We start from the raw sequence: 14,679 nt of genomic DNA, 5'->3' as shown, positions 1-14,679 counted from the left end.
GAAGGTCGTGAAATGCCAGTCAAACCTGCGGCGGAAATGAAGCAGGCTTTAAGCACTCCCCACACATGGGCCAATCCCATAGGTAGTGCAATACCAGGCCAACCCGCAGTAGAGGTGCAGTTCACCATTAAGGGGCCCACGTACGCAGCTTTGCTGGTCATGCTTCACAGAGTAAAAGGGCACTGAGTTTCTTTCGAAGATATTTTAGTAGCTGTGCATTTTACAAACCCCTCTTTTCAGTTTTCTATTTAGAATAAGATAAACACTACTCCTTACTGTTCAAACTGGATTGTTTTTATTTTTTTAACATGCTTACCAGAGAGTGACAGCATCAGGTGACATGGTGTCAGCCCATCTTGTCATAAAACAAAGTTCTGTGAAACCTGAAAAAAATCAGGGAACTTGAAAATGTCAACTTGGTAGACACGTTGTTCTTCTAAGCATGCAGTATGGCACACAAGCCTGGAGGTTAACGAAGAATCTCGAGAACATGTTAAGGGCCGTACAAAGAGCAATGCAATGATAAATGACAACAGGAAGAGAGCAGTGTGGATGGTCGATATTCTAGTAGACATTAGGAGGGAAAATGATGCTGGACAGGCCATGTAATGCATAGGGTAGATAACCAGTGGACCATTAGAGTTGCAGAATGGGTGCCAAGGGAAGGGAAGTTCCGTCAAGGATGACAGAAAACTAGGTGAGATGTTGAAATTTGAAAGCACAAGTTCGCATCAGCTAGTGCAAGACAATGATAATAGGAGATTGCAGGGAGGCACCTTCATTCTGCATTGAACTTTAAATAGGATGATGATGATGATGAATGCGTGCAACTTTTTAAAAAGAAATTTGGGCCGGAAATAGCTTGCACAGTTCACCAAGACACGACACCAAATTCGTATGCTTTGCCACTAACAGGGATGTATTCCAGCGAAGCTAACTTATGAAAAGCGACCACCATTGTGTAATCATCTATTTCATTGTTGGAACAGCTTGCGAAACATAGCATATGTTGGAAGGAGCCCTGTAACTTTTTTCTTTATAGCCGGCTATAATATGCACATGCTGAATTTTTTTTAATTAATGCTATGTGATGTGCAAATTAAGCAGTAATTTTATGCAGTATTAAAATGTACCTTAGTGTAACAGTACAATGAGAGACGTAATCAAGAATTTGTATGTGTGCACATCTGAGTGCGCATGCAATGCGTGCTGTCGTCCTTGAGTGCGCACAGACGTGAAACTGGTGCACTGGTCTTAGTGCAGCTTGGTGGCTCATAGTTTGTGAGGGGATTCGTAATGGCAGTGCTCCACCATGCCACAATGCAGCAGTCAACGCTGAAGAGAGGAAATGCTAATCTTACCGACGCTGCACATGCTGAACAGGCCAATGAGAGTGCTGACACGGGAGCTTGAAGCTCGCCAGATCCATCACACAATTTGTGCGTCGTACATGACAGCATAATCATTATTTAATCATCGATTTATTTCAACTACCATGTACGTCGCCGTTGCTTCTTTAGTGTTGATACTTTGTTGACCCCCCCTCCCCCTTTTTCTTCAAGGATACTTCCGACATTGAAAAATAACTGAATGTCCACATCAACAGGAACTGGCATAAGATGCAACCATTTGTGACCTTTTTAACAGAAGCTTGTATTGCCTCACTGGTGTCGGTGTTACTGTGCGAAAAAACCCAAGCTGCGCAAAAATAGAAATTGCTTATCAGGCTGCGGATTAGAACCACCGACCTCTGGGTTGCGAGACCACCATGCTAACTGATTCAGCCACTGTCAGTTCATCAAACGCTGCCTTTAAGGTGGGTAAGTAGAAGCAGCACAAGGCATGAGCCAATCACTGGCGTCCCCTTCCTCCAGAGGAGGGAAAGGGTGTGTTCGCTCGCCTGACACCCACAGTTTCCCACACCAGTTCAGGCCCAGTAGTGAGATGGGGAGGCCACGTTTGATCTGTTCTGCCGAAGGGCAGGCTGCGTTGAAGGAATGGCAGTGGGAGCAGGCTACGTGTTGTGCCTTTGGCCAAAGAACAGGCAGTGTTTGATTGATGCCACCGGGAACTCGTTCGAGAAAGGGGTCGACGTTGACGTGCCGCCCTCGCCGTGAGGTATTTGAAAGAGCCGCAGATCCCAAGTTTCGCTTGCACCCCACTTCACAGCAGTGGAAGGGCAGTAACTTTTTGGCCTCCATTCCTTGTGTCATAGTCCAAGCATGCTCTTGCTAAATAGAATAGTTCTTGGCAACTGTGATTGGAGGATGTGGGCCCAGGCTTCAAGCACACAGGGATGGCACAATGAACACAGAGAGGCTTTAATGACACGGGGACGGGACTAGGATAACGTACACCATGACACACACACAGTTCCTTTCATAAAAGTCTGTCGCGTATCGTCACGCTCAGCGTCAATGTAGGAAGGCGTCCGATAGCGCGTCGGTATCACACACTCACGGCACGAAGAGGCGCAGAGATGAATCTCGAGCGGCGAGTGGCGCAGGTGCTGGAGGCCGGGGCGGATGCCCGGCACACGACGAGCCACTCGCGCGACAGCAGGGTCGGGACGTCTGCCCGCCACAGGGTAGACCGTTCGGAAGGCTTAGCTGCACCGGAACATGCCGGTGACGGATGCTCGCCCAGCAGTGGAGCAGGCCGGTTGGAGACCAAGGACAGCCCGGCCTGTTCTGCCAGCACACCCAAGAACACCGGCCTTGGGTAGATGACTGCTCGGCTCGTTCGGAAGGCCAGTCCAAGCAGCTCAGGCAGATCACATGGCTGCCGTCTCCGCCCAGACAAGGGTCCTTCTCTTCCTCTTCGACCGTCGCCGCCACACAGCAATCACGCGCATTCGGCCGCGACATTCAAATAGTCCAAACTCCTATCACATTTCCCCCCAAGTTCAAGAAGTCGAGGAGGGTAGCACTATGGAGTATCACAAGTCACACAGTTCAAATTATTACTCTCATGACACATTAGTCCATGTCCGTAGTAATTCTACTTAGATAGTCTGTACCAACGTTATCACATCCACGAATATACTCCACATGAAAGTCATAATCCATGAGGAGTAAACTCCAACGTAGCACGCGACTGTTCACGTGCTTCGCCGAATTGAGGTATCGCAGTGGTTGGTGGTCGGACTGCAGGATGAACGGTTTACCATAAAGGTACACATGAAATTTCTGTACAGCCCACACTATGGCGAGGCACTCCCTCTCAATTGTGGAGTAGGCAGCTTCACGTGGCAAAAGCTTCCGGCTAACGTAGGACACGGGATGCAAACGCCCGTCGTGGTCTTGCAAAAGAACTGCTCCGAGACTTCTCGAAGAGGCGTCTGTGCGTAGCACAATGTGTCTGCTCAATTCGGTAGCCTTTAATATAGGCTGCTGTGACAACAGCTCCTTTAATCGCATAAATGCCTCTTGTGGTGTCTGCCAATTCAGCCGGTTCGGAGAGCCCTTCTTCGTAAGGTCGGTGAGTGGATGGGCAAGCTCAGCGTAGTTCGGAACAAAGTCCCGGTAATATCCCGTTAGTCCTAAAAAGGCCCTGAGCTCCTTCTTCGTTCCAGGTCGTTTGGCAGTGCTGATCTTGTTGGCGGTGTCTTTCAAGGGCTGTAAAACGCCTTGCCCTACCACATGGCCTAAGAAGCATGTTGTTGGGCAGCCGATTCCACTTTTGTTGGATCTTATGGTTAGTTTGGCTGTGCGCACACTGTGGAACAAGCAATTTAAAGTCTTTAAATGCTCTTGTCATGTTTTTGTTGCCACAACAACGTCGTCGAAGTAATGGTAGACGTGAGGTATGTCTCCGACAACCTCCCTCATCAATCAGTTGAAGACAGCAGGTGCTGTCTTAATGCCAAAAGGCATGTACTTAAATTGGTATAGTCCAGAGTCGCATGAAAATGCAGTGGCTTCTTTGGACTCAGGGGCCATGCTTACTTGCCAGTACTCTTTTGTGAAATCAAATTTAGAAAAATACTGATTCCCAGTGAGCCTGACAAACATCATCTCTGCTCTAGGAATGGGCTCACAGTCGGTAACTAGAATTTGATTAAGTTTTCGAAAATCTATGTAGAAGCGCACTGTGCCGTCTTTCTTTTTGACAACCACAATGGGTGCCTGATATGCTGACTTTGATTTTTCTATTATACCTAACTTCAGTATGTCCTGGACTTATTTTTCCACGGCATTTCTGACAGCAAATGGCATGGGGTACTGCCGGACTTGTATGGGTGCAGTAGTAGTCAATTCCAAATGACATTGCAGGACATCAGTCTTTCCAGGTAGATCGGAGAATATATCGTCGTAGGTTGTAATGACAGCTTCAACTTGGATTCGCTGGTCCATAGTCAGTTGGTTTGAAATGACGACGTCTTTTGATGTCTGTGTTCGGATAAGTGACGGGTAAGGCGGCGTCGTCTCTTCAAGCTCTAGCCCTGTTGCGCCATCTGTACCCACCGTTGTCGCTGTTACCTGAAGCAATTCACTGTTGGGTCGCTCTTCATATTTTTTAGCATATTTATATGAAATACTGTTGTTCTGCTCCCAAGGTCAACAGCATAGTCCAACGGACTTTTCCTTTCTACAACGTTGAAAGGTCCCTTCCACATAAGTATCAATTTATTCCTTTCCCCAGGCAGGAGAACAAGTACTTTGTCTCCCGGATTGAGCTCTCGCATCTTGGCTTTCCTGTCATAATACGTTTTCTGTTGCTGTTTCGCTTTCGTGAGCTCTTGCATGGCGATGGCGCACGTACGCTCTAGCCATTGACGCAGTTCCATGATGTATTCGTAAGAAGATTTCGTGTCGTTATCCAAACGGGGATTTGTCCACAATTCCTTTAGCACAGCCATCGGACCACGGACATAGCGCCCATACAACAGTTCAAATGGCGATTAACCGATGCTGCTCTGTGGCACTTCTCGGTACGCGAAGAGTAGCGGGCCCAGATAGCGGTCCCAACATTTAGGTCGCTCTTGGCACATCCGTCCGAGCGCGCGCTTTAGCGTGCCGTTAAATCGTTCCACTAATCCATTTGCCATGGGGTGGTACGGCGTGGTAGGCAATTGCTTGACAGGAGACGACTGAACTCCTTCATCACAGCTGACATGAAATAGGATCCGCGGTCGCTGACAATCTCCCACGGTAAGCCCACTCGGGAAAACATTTCGACGAGTCCTTCCACAACAGTTCTCGACTCGGTTGATGGCAGGGCGACAGCGTCAGGGTATCTGGTGGCGAAGTCAACCATAGTGAGGATGTAACAGTTGCCTTTATCTGAAGTTGGGGATAAAGGACCAATAATATCGATGTCTACACGAGCAAAGGGAGTCTCAATTACAGGCATCGTACCCAGTGGAGCGCGTCCGACTAAATGGCGCGGCACCGTTCGTTGACAGACGTCGCACGACTTAACAAACTGTTTCGTCTCCGACTGGACCCCTGGCCAGTAAAATTCAGCAACAATTCGGTCCACCGTTCTCGTCATACCCTGGTGACCGGCGAGGATCCCTTCATGAGCCAACTTCATCACCATCTCCCTGAGGGCTTTTGGCACCACTAGCTGATCTAGTATTTTCCCGCCTTGCACTGTGTGCTTCCTGTATAAAATGTCGTTCTGTAGGTAATATTCGCTTGCGCGGCCATCCGCGACCATCATCTTGCCGACCTTTTCGAAGCATGTCCTCAGAGACCCATCGTCTCTCTGTAAAGCTTTTAGTTTGCCTTGCTCTATCCCAGTGACTGCGAGTTGCGGGACAGGCAGTGTAGGCAGGGACCGTATCTTCGTTTCTTTTGTCACAGCAACGAGCTCGGTACCAGATTCGTAGTCTTCTTTATGTCTCGAGGATCCGGCTGCGTTTTTAGCTGCTGCGGTCAACATTTGGCCCTCTACGTCTGGTAGCTCTGCTTGAGCGGTGGATGACATCCTGTTGGCAGGGTAACTCATCTTGTCGCTGTTATGTTTCAGCGGATACCATGAATTGGTCGGGTCATCAGGTACACGGGCACCTTCAATGTTTCCCAGTACCACATCATACAGGGGATCTTGCATACATTTAACTCGCACAACGCCGGTAACGAACGGACTGTCTAAGTATACTATGGCTTCCGGTAAGTAGTGGATTGTACGGTCCAGCAAGAACACTGGACTTTTTGTTCCTGTCATTTTGTCCTCAGGTACCAAAGAGAGTCGCACGACCACGGTATTGCAGCCAGTGTCTCGTAAGACAGACACCGGTTGTAATTCGAGAAAGCCTCTTCTCACTGGCAGATTTCCACTGTCACATCTGGGACCTTGTAGAATTAACGTCATTTTGACTATTGGGACCGTTTCGCCACCTTGAAGCACTACGTATCCGCCACTCTCTTCTGTCGGCTTTTCGGCTTGCGATGGAGCCAGAATACACGAAGCTTGTCCTTGATTTTTCCTTCTTGAGGTTTCACCTCCTTGTCCCTTTCTGCCGGACCATCCGTGACCTGTAGAGTTCTCTTTTGTCCGAGACCAGCACTCCGAAGCTCGATGTCCCGCTTTATCACAAAGGAAGCACCGATTAGTTGCACGTGGCATAGCTGTTGGAAGTTCATTCTTGCGAGCAGAGTCTAACACGACCTCCTTGGATAACCTTTCTCTACCTAGATTGGTTAAGTTTTGTGCCTCTATAAAACAATCGGCATTCTTTGACAACATAGCAAGGGTCTAACAGTTCCTTTCTTTCAGGAACACTCGCAGTGACGCAGAACATCTTCTCAAAAACTGTTCAGCAATCATGGTGTCCCTGAGGGAGTCGAAGGTCCTCTCAATATGGGACATTTAAAGCCAGTGGTCAAAGTAGCCCGATATTCTACCTGCATATTGTAGGCCAGTCTCATTGTCTTCGGGCCTTGCGTTTCTAAACTTTTTTCGGTATCCCTCAGCAGTGCACCGAAAGCGCTGAAGGAGAGTAGCCTTCAGCTGGTCGTAGTCTAGGGCTGCATTAGAATCAAGCCGTCCTATGACCGTCAACGCTTCTCCTGTCAGGCAGAGGCTGAGGGAGAGCGCCCATTTTGCGCGGGGCCATTCCTGACTTGTTGCCACTCGCTCAAAACGTTGCAAGTAAGCGTCTAAATCATCCCGGGCTTCGTTAAAGGGCGCGATCAACTTATGAGGACTGAATAGCTCAGGAGCCGCCCTGGTAACCGACCGTACCGTAGTGCTGTCACTCTGTGCGCTTTTTACGCCAGCAGTCTTTTCCTGGAGCTCGATCTTGAGCTTTAGCACTCGTTCTTCCGCTTCTAGTCGTAGACGCTCTTGTTCTGCCTGCGCTTCGGCCTCCAGCGCCTGCGCTTTCGCGTCTTCCCGATGTTGGGCGCGCTGGTCGCGTTCCCTCACGATTTCTGTATCAATCCAACGCTTTAACTCCGCTCCTGTCATTCCTAGCTCTTTCCCTATGGCGTACAACCTCTCGATCTCCATCGCTCCTCCTGTGCGTTTGAATATCCTGGCAGGCTCGCCAAAATTTGTGATAGGAGGATGTGGGCCCAGGCCTCAAGCACACAGGGATGGCACAATGAACACAGAGAGGCTTTAATGACACGGGGACGGGACTAGGATAACGTGCACGATAACACACACACAGTTCCTTTCATAAATGTCTGTCGCGTAAGTATCGTCACGCTCAGCGTCAATGTAGGAAGGCGTCCGATAGCGCGTCGGTATCACACACTCACGGCACGAAGAGGCGCAGAGATGAATCTCGAGCGGCGAGTGGCGCAGGTGCTGGAGGCCGGGGCGGATGCCCGGCACACTACGAGCCACTCGCGCGACAGCAGGGTCGGGACGTCTGCCCGCCACAGGGTAGACCGTTCGGAAGGCTTAGCTGCACCGGAACATGCCGGTGACGGATGCTCGACCAGCAGTGGACCAGGCCGGTTGAAGACCAAGGACCGCCCGGCCTGTTCTGCCAGCACACCTAGGAACACCGGCCTTGGGTAGATGACTGCTCGGCTCGTTCGGAAGGCCAGTCCAAGCAGCTCAGGCAGATCGCATGGCTGCCGTCTCCGCCCAGACACCGGTCCTTCTCTTCCTCTTCGTCCGTCGCCGCCGCACAGCAATCACGCGCATTCGGCCGCAACATTAAAATAGTCCAAACTCCTATCACAGCAACTAAAGGTTAGTGTTTAGGTGCAATTAAAGCTCGTCATTGGAACAGTCTCCAGTACTTCAGAATTTCACAATAAGTAGAATACCATTTTGTTGGCAAGTACCACGGCAGAGATAGTGACCTATAGGTAGATACTGAAAGAGCCAGTATTCAGTAAAAACTTACAAATGTAAAAAAATTGGGCCTAGTCTAGTTTAGAGTAATGGCAAAGATACCCGTTTTTGCAGTCTTATTCTAAGTGAAGGTTTAGCGCTACAGTACTGTGTGCCAGTTCCATTCCAACTACATCTGCCCAACTGATGCCATTATAGATTAACATTACTGAATATATACTGCAATCACATTATTTATTCATGAATTAAACTTGCGCAGGTAACATGTGTGTACTGTCAAAAAGAGTAGATTTGAGAGAGATTATACAGCTAGCAACGCACTGCAAAAATAAAAGGTCACAAAGCGAATTTGTTCTCGTTAAAGAAGCATAACATTATCTGCAATGTTGTTAGAACTTCAAAAATAAGTTTTTTGTTGAAAGTCACAACTAGTAAACAACTATATTAAGAATTTCATTTAAAGTTGGAGGAATGGTACAACTCTTGGCAATCTGGTCAGTTAAAAAGAGTGAAATTAAGAGATCTCAACTTTGTCAAGCAGGAATGAAATGGAGGGACCGCCCGATTCTGCAACTTTACTCTGGACCAGTGTATGCCAACATGGCAAGTAAGAAAAAAAAATTGGGTATTTCATGGTGCGTTTAGATCCATAGACTTTTGTTCCCAACTGCTTTTTTTTTCTAGTCACTTGTTACACTTTAATGCGATAAAATCTTCTTGAACCTCTTGTGGTTGCAAGATCCGCAGGCGAGCTCGTTCCCTCAATCGGCTGCCACCACCCAGTCTCTACTCGTCACGTAACCATATCTTGTGAACATTACATACATCTTTTCTTTTTTTGCCTCTTAGCATTTTGGGTGATATCCTGAGTGATGAAAACAAGCACTATATAAAATCAGCAACATCTATCATTACGACAGATTCATAACGATAGTGCAGCCACTACATTGTTTTAGCTTTCCATACTAAATAAACTCACTGGGTCTGCGTTCAGTGTGGGCAGAGGTAAGCTTGCACACTTAAGTTTTTGGTAACATTCATAACAAAGCAAACAAGCTTTTAGGACTATAAACCTTTTGAGTCAGATCAGCTACGTGGGAGCAAAATATACATTCCGAAAACAGGAAAAACAAGGCACACTGTTATGTGCCACTAATCCTTTCCTAAAAAGCTGCAAGAATTTTAGGCGGTTTTGATAGAAATATAGCATGGCAAAAAACTGATGGTGCTGTGCATTTGGTCACCGCAAGCAGCTGTACATTGTTAACCTCTCTGGTCAATCATGTCTGCTGCAGAAGCATCCCTAGTATGTCTCCAAATTTTAAGATACTTGATTTAGTGCAGTATCACTCTTTGTTGGCCTTTTTATCAGACTGACGCAGAAGTGGGAGCATTGTACACTGTTCACATTTTCTTTGTGCGCAAAAGATAAATATGCGTTGCATTCACAACTAAGAGAATGTATTTAATGCTATTATTAAGTTTACAGCCTTACAGCACATGACACAGATATTCATGACAAATCTGTGCATGTCATACAGACAGCTGAAATTTCAAATGAAATGCCACTTTCCTCCCTCTCGAGAAAGCGCCACACCCAGCCAGAGTCAAGGCAACACAAACAAACAGTGCGACGCAAAACACAGTCTTAAATGTGTCACTCGCCATGACGCATTACTTCGGTAAATCGCCCAATTCAGAATGCGCAATGCCACGGTGGAAAATGTGCCACACAACAAAAATGGATAAGAAAAAAAAGCGGGTGGTGCTAGTCACGTGAAAACGACGTGGTTCTTCGGCTCAAGTATGTGACAAGGCGAGGAAGGAACGTCGCTTGCGGATGCTGCTCAAGGCAGAGGGAGAGTGTGTCTCTGTTGGCAGTCACGCTCACCTCATGGTGGTGTGGTAAGTGGGCATTCAATTTCTTCTGTCTCCTCTAATAAAAAACCAGTTGAAAAGATTATTTCGGTAAAGCAATGCCAGAAGTCTGAAGTCATTACTCCAAACATTCTTCATGGATATGAAGTCCAATGCATGTGGAACTGTCGAAAGTGGTTCACTTATATTCTTCTCATCTACTTTCAAGAAATTTCACACTAAATTGATCTCGACCTCTGCATTGTGACAAACAGCAGGAAGCAACCTTGAAGTCTGTTTTGAATTCCTCATTAATGCATGAAAATCTAGGATGCAGCAGCCAAGTGACAGTCTACTACACATAACTCTATCTTCACCTCTGCGTTCAGGCAATGAAATGCAGTTTTTACGATAGCGAACATGAGATGTTTACTTGTTAGAGATGCAGCTCTTAGCCTGTCTACGTATGACTGTGACACTTAAACAAGATGCCAGTTGTGTTATTGAAAAAAACATCTTTTATGTTCGTAACATGCCTGGAGGCAATAATAACCAGCTTGAAAAGGAATTATGTCCCATGGCTGTATTCGGGTCTCGAGAAGCTTTAAATTGCAGTGTAAACTAAAACTTGCTAGGGGGCCTGATGTAAGGCCCTCAAAAAACAGGCCAAACAGGGGGCTAAATGTTTCTTCAATAGGATAGAAAGTTTGCGCTGGAAAATTGACACCAAAAATAAATGAAAATAAATTACTTCAGACTTACCACCAGACTTTCACAATTCGAGTCTTGTTCTCCAAGGTGCATTGCCATTCCGACTTGTCCAGCTAGTGAGAAATGCAGTTCGTATTGCCTCCGCCAATATGTTGCACATGCACAAGTGATGAACTCTACAAAATGAGAGCAGCATTGAAAATAAAATGAGCAGCTGAAAAAGCACGCACTGTTGCTTCTACGCACAATATGGAAACTAAACAGCAGAGGTAAATTTCGTTAAAATAATTGCGTAACACTTCATTCCCGTTCATATTGAAACATAAGTCCACTCTGAATATAAGACAACCCCCTACTTAAAGACATCGCATTACAGTCCCCTTTATAATGGAAAACTACATGTTCTATAAAAAATTGGGCACTGAAAGCACCATGCCCCGCTTTGCTTCAATTGTTTCGCTTAAATCTTTTGTATACCCAGCAGAAATTATAGATTCTAAGCTTCTGTTTTCAATGTAACAAACCTCGTCAAATTTGGTACAGTGGTTGCCGAGAAAAACAAATACTCCGTTTACATGTATTTAGATTGGAACACCCGAGCTAATGCTTCCTCTTAAACGCGCCCGCCACGCGGAGGCATTGCCGAGCCCAAACCGAAGGAGCAGAACGGGATCCACATTTTGTCTGCTGGAGGCACCGCCAAATTATACTAAACAAAGAAACGTTGAGTACACTTAGTACACGTACAAATTTCCTCTTTATAGCGGCAATGTAGGGGACTGCGGCTTGCACTGGCAGCCGGTTTTACCTATGCGCCGCCAGTCTGGTTCCTCAGACGTGTAACGATTGCGACAGTGTACGCGGCGCAAAAAGCACCTGGGACTCCTGCAAGACTAGACAAAACCTTGCCTCTGTGCATTATCTAACTACTTCTCATTACCGTTAAACAAAACTCGAGAAAGCAGTCAAGAATTTCATATTGAGCTGAGAGTACGCTGCACAAGGTCTACTGAAAGACGGAACTTTTAACGACAGCTTGTAGGCTAACTTCAAGATGTATCGATAAGTAACTGTTCAATAACTGTAGAATAAATACGTCCACTTTCCTGTCTGTGCACGCCAATACCGCAAGCTCTTTTCTGAAGCACGAGACGGGCGCTGAAAAGCGTCGAGACGTTTCATTCGGCGAAATCAACCGCTTGAATTTCCAATGCAGCGAAAAATCAAGTGAACGATTAAAGTGTATAACGACTTCGACGATGCAGTCGGCCATTTTGAGAAGTTTTAGGCATGGATCGGCTTGGCTATAGATGCGCACAATCTTTCGAAGCGACTTTCTTTTTTTTTTGTCACCAGACGAAAATCGCTGTGTTAAACTTTTTTTTTACAGAGAAGATATGATTATACTAAGGGTTTGGTGGCTAGCATACACTCTTAAGCATAATTACACCCTTTTGCCACACAACGATAATCGTCATCTGCTTGTCCGCATTTCCTTTCTTTAACGCGGCGAGCCCGGTACTTTCCAGTAACGAACGGCATGCGCGTTATCATTCCCGACAGGAATGTAACAGGCAATGCTATCATGCTGATAACGCGTGTGCGGTTCGTTACTGTAAACGCCGCCAGAAGTGGGGAACAATTCAGTGTGTCTTGAATGACGCTTGTACAGTTATCAGTCAAACCGCCTAATGTTGCCGCTTCTCTGCTGTGCTTATGTGGGCTTTTTTCTAACCTTTCACGATGGGTGCAGCACGTGTAGAACCGCAGCGTCCTACGCTCTATTCGGTTGCACGGGACTGGCGGCCAGGCATCGTTACACAACTTCCCAAATAACAATAAGAGTCAGTTTTGGCACTTGGTAGAGCAGTAAACGAGGGATCCAAAAGAAATGCGATTGTTCCGCAAATATACATTTCTCTATAATTCTTCTAGAGGTAATTCAAAAAACGAAACTATAGTCGAATGCAACTTAAGTATGCAGCGAAGCCCCGCCCACGCCCTCATAACCGCCAGCCTCTGTTCCTCTGCGAGGCTGCAAATAATTCATACTTCAAACTTTTCCTGTTAGGCAAATAAGGCGGTAACCACAAAAATAATATTATTAGCGCATAATTTTATACACTTTCCCTCACCTATTAAAGTATAATGGCGAAAGTCGAAATCTTTATTGAACTGAAAATTATAAAATGCTTGCTTTGCTGCAACTATTTGTTTTGAAGTTCCAGTGCAGTTGGCAGTGAAGTTTCATGAGTAAAACGGGTTCAGCAGTGAAATGAACTGTACCGCAGACTTTTGAAGAGTGAAATGCTCAGACTCCATACATTTTGTCCATGTCTGTTGCAAACCTCATTGCTTCTGCCGATAAAAGGCTCTTCAAGAACAGCAGACTCTCCGGATCTATCAAGTACGACGCATTGTTGAAAAGGCCACATGACGATGATTTTGCTTGCTTTTGTGATTGGCTGCCTAAGTAACACAACCCCGCGCTGTTCATGTGCCATGGTTGCTATGTATTCTACTATCGAAATCTTTAATTTACATTTTCACTTTTTTACTTGTTCTTGGCAGTGTTCTTCCTTCGGTTCTTTCCAGCGTGAGTCCATTTGATGGGGTTCCTTGTTTGCCACGTAAAGGAGAGCTTCATCTCACAGGCCTACCTGTGAGATGCACCTTATTTCATTTCTCTTTTCGGGTTTATGTGCCTTTATGGTGAATGGTCGGCATTATTCATATTTGTATAATTAGGGTACCCTTCCCCTAATTTGCATAGGAAGGAGACCTACGGTTGCCCCCCCCCCCCAAAAAAAAAAAATTACTGCGTACGCGCCTGCTCTGTTGCAATTGATGAAATTACACAGAGGAATGCATAGAGCAAACTTTAGAGTCTGAAGGCTCGCATCGATGTCACCGGTTGTTCTTTCCCATTATGCACCATTAAAAGCACTCATTGGGGTAAAAACAATGTTTGACTAGTTGCTAACATATTTCATAGTTTCCTTCCAGTACAGACCCTCACTCCAGAATGCTGCAGGTCACACTGAACATTAATTTCCAAGTTTCAGTGCACTTCCTGAACCGCTCCCACTACCAGATCCATCCACAGTAATTTTGGGTAGTTATTCCCGTAAAACTTCCGGGTTCCTTGCCTTGGCACTCAACCTCAGTACACTGTAGCTACTAGTATAGGTGAGAAAATTATGCTGTATAAACAAAATGAAAGGCAATTTCCTAAACATGCAAAAGCATGCAAGTTCCTTTACCGCGCAAAAAGCATGGATAGCAGGCAAATTTCTAATTTAGTGTGTTCACTGTGTGAAAGCTCACATTTACATATATGGAAGCATAAAACGAATGTTTCAAAGCATTAATTACATCCTTGAGCTTAATAATTAACACTAAAAATTCTGTATAATTTGGGCAATTTAATCTTACACATAGAACCAATTCATTCAGTTTTGCAGACACTAAGTGGGCTCACAAGTTTCACTATGCCTTTTGGAAGGATGACACAGGAACATAATTTCTGCTGCAAAATGTTTTCAAGTAAAACATCTAATTGGGAAGAAAAGCATTCTAAAAACAATACAGGGTTTTCAACTTATTTATCCCAAATGAAATATGCAATAATTTTTTACCAGTGTTTTTTGTAGTTCTTTCAACGAAGAAATTATTGCCATGTGATGCTTTGTGCACTACACACAAAATTCAGTGAATGACAATGTCATTCATGTTTAAAATAAAAAAGAACACTGCTTCCCAAGTGTTGCTAGCGGCTACTTCCTAATATAGGTTAAAGGCACTCAAAGTTCAAAATTCTCAAGTGGAAATGAGAGGGAAGAAAGGCAA

At 45.7% G+C, this 14,679-nt stretch overlaps 1 long non-coding RNA gene across 1 annotated transcript; it reads right to left on the bottom strand.

The window, feature by feature from the left end:
* Window positions 1-278: 278 nt before the first annotated feature.
* On the bottom strand, window positions 279-11,002 carry LOC126529161 (uncharacterized). Its single transcript, XR_008611766.2, has 2 exons — window positions 10,882-11,002; window positions 279-383 (listed from the first exon to the last, which is right to left on the bottom strand). It is a non-coding gene; the product is annotated as an uncharacterized lncRNA (long non-coding RNA).
* Between the last annotated feature and the right edge of the window lie 3,677 nt (window positions 11,003-14,679).

Source organism: Dermacentor andersoni, unplaced genomic scaffold (assembly GCF_023375885.2).
Source record: "Dermacentor andersoni unplaced genomic scaffold, qqDerAnde1_hic_scaffold ctg00000039.1, whole genome shotgun sequence".
Lineage (NCBI taxonomy): Eukaryota > Metazoa > Arthropoda > Arachnida > Ixodida > Ixodidae > Dermacentor > Dermacentor andersoni.
Note: the sequence above shows the minus strand (reverse complement) of the source record. Positions and strands in the feature narration are given on the sequence as shown.